This window comes from Schistocerca cancellata, unplaced genomic scaffold (genome assembly GCF_023864275.1).
Source record: "Schistocerca cancellata isolate TAMUIC-IGC-003103 unplaced genomic scaffold, iqSchCanc2.1 HiC_scaffold_1005, whole genome shotgun sequence".
NCBI lineage: Eukaryota > Metazoa > Arthropoda > Insecta > Orthoptera > Acrididae > Schistocerca > Schistocerca cancellata.
This window is the reverse complement of record NW_026047010.1, coordinates 32,501-37,500: the sequence shown is the minus strand read 5'-3', so window position 1 is coordinate 37,500 and position 5,000 is coordinate 32,501. Positions and strand designations below refer to the sequence as shown.

Here is a 5,000-nt window from a genome sequence, read left to right as displayed (position 1 = left end):
TCCATGTATCTGCAACGAGTAATAGGAGGGTGGGAAAATAGTACGAAGTATGCTTGCGTGAATAACGCGTGGTCAACGGTTCGCGCGCGCCCTCTGGTCCCGACGCCATCAACGTCCACAATAAACAGACCATACCGCATGATGTTGACAATGCCGCCCACAGGCACAACACAGCCATCTTTGGGAATGTGACCAAACTACATTGCCATCCGGCCCAGAAACGACACCTCCATCTACAGGAATCCAACGAAACTACGCCAACCATACCTCCAAAACACGGCACCGCCATCTATGACAATGTGACGAAACCACATGCAATAGCTCCATCTACGCGAATCGGACGACACTACGTCCACCATGTCGAGCGCACCACAAACAAAAATACCGCCACCTGCAGGTCCCCCGCAACATGACCTGCTGCACCGATGATACCGCCATCTATGAGACGCCACGCCGACTACGACATCGCTAGGTCCCACAGTGCCCATTTTCCGACGCCACCCACAAACCCTGCATCATCTGCCCACCACAGGAGCCCCAACGCCTGTGCCTGCGTCGCACGAAGTCGTCGACCGACAATCGCTCCACCCGCACCCGCACGTGCCCCACCCCAACCGCCCAAATCGCAACTCCAGCGGATGAACGGCGGACTCTTCCCGCACTCGTAACGTGCAATCCGCCCCTATATCTTGCGTTTCATGAAGAGTTATATCGAATATGCCATATTCCCGCTGTCCCTATACATGCTGTAAGTAGCTCGCTTGCTACAGCAGCAGCAGCAGCAGCACCACCACCTCCGCGCGCTTCCCTGGGGGCACTGAACCGCAGGATGCGAGACCCCACGCCCAGTGGCAAACAGGGCTCCTCTCAGAATATAGGCGGTCCCTACCCCTCACAACGATGACGGTGGGAGGGCCGTTTTACGAGACCATTTCCTGCGGTGCCAACGCTGTCGTAGAGCCGATACTCCATCTTTGGTACAAGGCAATCATTCCGCTGTAAATCAGTACGTCACTCGTAGTTCAGTCACCTCACAGCACTGCTCAGTAAACTATGCAGGCCCACATAGATAGATTATGATAGATTATATACGCAAATGCCCCTATACATGCTGAACGTCCGTACACACAAAATGAACCACACGTCAGCCACACACTCTATCACACACTACTCTCTGCCTGTAACAGACACAGATACAACTACTAAGCACCAGCATGGACCAACGTCCGGTGCATCCTATCCGCCACAGTACACCAACTACGCTATGATAACCAGACCGGGAGGTCCAATCATAAAACAGAATACCCCACTCGTCCGACAACCACAATTGCTCAGAGAAGCCACCAACACCCACACATGTCCTACACAGGGGTGCACCCATCACCACCACACTGCCTCGTCTTACAGCACAAACACACTGGCAGGAATGAAACACACAGGTCTGCCGCAACCACAGACACGGCTCGCCCCCTCTCACTGGCGAAAAGCGCATCCCGACGTGACATAACTCCTTTGACACACTGACGCTGCCTCGGGCATCCACGTCCTACGGTCGATATCAACGAACCTCCCCCCCCCCCTCCCCCCCACAACACGCCATCCCATACCACATTGTGTACCGTACCCAAACCTAACGTGTACTGTACTACAACGCAATGTGTACCATAACACAACCCAGTTTGTACCTTAACCTAACCTATGTCACCTTAACCTAACCTATGTCACCTTAACCTAACCTATGTCACCTTAACCTAACCTATGTCACCTTAACCTAACCTATGTCACCTTAACCTAACCTATGTCACCTTAACCTAACCTATGTCACCTTAACCTAACCTATGTCACCTTAACCTAACCCATCTTGCACCTTAACCTAACCCATCTTGCACCTTAACCTAACCCATCTTGCACCTTAACCTAACCCATCTTGCACCTTAACCTAACCCATCTTGCACCTTAACCTAACCTATGTTGCACCTTAACCTAACCTGTGTTGCACCTTAACCTACCTCAATTTGCACCGCAATGTAACGCAATTTGCACCGCAATGTAACGCAATTTGCACCGCAATGTAACGCAATTTGCACCGCAATGTAACGCAATTTGCACCGCAATGTAACGCAATTTGCACCGCAATGTAACGCAATTTGCACCGCAATGTAACGCAATTTGCACCGCAATGTAACGCAATTTGCACCGCAATGTAACGCAATTTGCACCGCAATGTAACTCAATTTGCACCGCAATGTAACTCAATTTGCACCGCAATGTAACTCAATTTGCACCGCAATGTAACTCAATTTGCACCGCAATGTAACTCAATTTGCACCGCAATGTAACTCAATTTGCACCGCAATGTAACTCAATTTGCACCGCAATGTAACTCAATTTGCACCGCAATGTAACTCAATTTGCACCGCAATGTAACTCAATTTGCACCGCAATGTAACTCAATTTGCACCGCAATGTAACTCAATTTGCACCGCAATGTAACTCAATTTGCACCGCAATGTAATGCAATTTGCACCGCAATGTAATGCAATTTGCACCGCAATGTAATGCAATTTGTACCGCAATCTACCCCCACATTGTGCCTTAACCTAACCCACATTGTGCCTTAACCTAACCCACATTGTGCCTTAACCTAACCCACGTTGTGCCTTAACCTAACCCACGTTGTGCCTTAACCTAACCCACGTTGTGCCTTAACCTAACCCAAGTTGTGCCTTAACCTAACCCAAGTTGTGCCTTAACCTAACCCAAGTTGTGCCTTAACCTAACCCAAGTTGTGCCTTAACCTAACCCAAGTTGTGCCTTAACCTAACCCAAGTTGTGCCTTAACCTAACCCAAGTTGTGCCTTAACCTAACCCAAGTTGTGCCTTAACCTAACCCAAGTTGTGCCTTAACCTAACCCAAGTTGTGCCTTAACCTAACCCAAGTTGTGCCTTAACCTAACCCAAGTTGTGCCTTAACCTAACCCAAGTTGTGCCTTAACCTAACCCAAGTTGTGCCTTAACCTAACCCAAGTTGTGCCTTACCCTGCTCTGTAATTGGCATATGACACGTTACATTAATGTATTGTCCAACCGCAACCCGCTCAGAATGTTGTGTACACAGCTACGTGTCATCTCCCCATAACAGCTGCATTGCAGTGTGGTACGCCATAGAGACGTGTGGGAGTAATGGACGCAGTGGATGGCGATCAGCATGAGCCGTCTGTTCATGTAGTGGCGCGTGTATGCAGACGTAGTAGTCTCTTCTCACACAATGTGATAGCACGGTGCCCCGCGTTCCACATCTGCGACATGCTACAGAGGCCGGTTGACAGTTGGTCGCGCAATGGACATCGCATACGTACGGGGGCACCTTCCACGTGCCCTCTAGTCGGGCACATTTTGTTGCGTGGATGTGAGCGGATGTAGTGTGTCTTGACACCTGACAGGCAGGCATGCAATAATAGTTGACTTTGCAAACGGGGATGGACGTGTACGTTTACTGGTGACGTTACGCAAATGAACAACTGGTAACCCGTTGTGGTGCGGTTGTCCTTGCTGGAGGTACATCTGTGAGGGCAACGATCGGTACAGCTACGAAGCGGTCCCCACCATACCAACGAACGTGAATGTGAATCTGGGTGTGAAGCGATACGCGGCTGTGGGTGGGTGGGACTGTCCCCGGCCGGTGAGGGGGGGCCGCCCGGCGTGCTGGCCGCGCGGTGCGTGGGCGCACGCGCTACAGCCGGCTGGTGGGGGCGCCCAGTGGCAGGCGCGCCGGCCGACGGACGCGGCAGGCGGCGCAGCTGCGCGCCGGGGCACCCTGCGCGCGGCGCCGTGCAGCCAAAGTGGGTCCTCGCCGGCCCGGTGCGAAGCGCGGTGGACATCTGCAGTGTGCTGGTCCGATTGAGGACTGTGTGCGTTGAGGATGCGCCGCCGCCCGGCACTCGGCGCCGCGACGCCGTCTGCTGCTCGGTCGCCCCAGCGGTTCTCGCTGGTGGTTTGTATCGCAGTTGTGCAGACGTGTTGGCACGTGCGCTGTGCTGGGAGAGTTCGCTTCGGCACCCACGTGGGGCCTTTGCCCTTCTGTGGCGCTGGCGTTGGAGCTGCCGGTCACCGTAGGTGGCGCGTGTTGTCTCCCGCCGGCAATGCCACGACAGCACGCTCCCGGGCCTCTGTCGGCAGCGGCAAGCTCAGTTGGGAGCACGGGTGGTCGCACCTAAAGCGTCTACTCGCCTAACTCCGGGCGATTGCGCCTCTCTCGAACCCGACCAAGTACTTAGGACGGCGCTGCGCGCCGCCGGGACCTGAGAGGGTTTCGAGGTGTATTGTGCAGGGGAGCTCAGCCTCCTCCTGTTTGCAGAATAATTGAGCGGACGCTTGCGTGTTCGCGCGGGCCCCTGGGACACACTCCCGGGCGGCCGGCTGCTCAGCTCTAGTTGACGCAGCTCCCTGGTTGATCCTGCCAGTAGTCATATGCTTGTCTCAAAGATTAAGCCATGCATGTCTCAGTACAAGCCGCATTAAGGTGAAACCGCGAATGGCTCATTAAATCAGTTATGGTTCCTTAGATCGTACCCACGTTACTTGGATAACTGTGGTAATTCTAGAGCTAATACATGCAAACAGAGTCCCGACCAGAGATGGAAGGGACGCTTTTATTAGATCAAAACCAATCGGTCGGCTCGTCCGGTCCGTTTGCCTTGGTGACTCTGAATAACTTTGGGCTGATCGCACGGTCCTCGTACCGGCGACGCATCTTTCAAATGTCTGCCTTATCAACTGTCGATGGTAGGTTCTGCGCCTACCATGGTTGTAACGGGTAACGGGGAATCAGGGTTCGATTCCGGAGAGGGAGCCTGAGAAACGGCTACCACATCCAAGGAAGGCAGCAGGCGCGCAAATTACCCACTCCCGGCACGGGGAGGTAGTGACGAAAAATAACGATACGGGACTCATCCGAGGCCCCGTAATCGGAATGAGTACACTTTAAATCCTTTAACGAG

General features: G+C 53.3%; 1 non-coding gene across 1 annotated transcript in view; it reads left to right on the top strand.

The window, feature by feature from the left end:
* Positions 1–4,443: 4,443 nt before the first annotated feature.
* Positions 4,444–5,000, top strand: part of LOC126150830 (small subunit ribosomal RNA) — a 1,909-nt gene continuing 1,352 nt past the window's right edge. Inside the window, exon 1 of the ribosomal RNA XR_007531685.1 lies at positions 4,444–5,000. This exon is cut by the window's right edge and continues 1,352 nt beyond it. This is a non-coding gene — a ribosomal RNA (small subunit ribosomal RNA).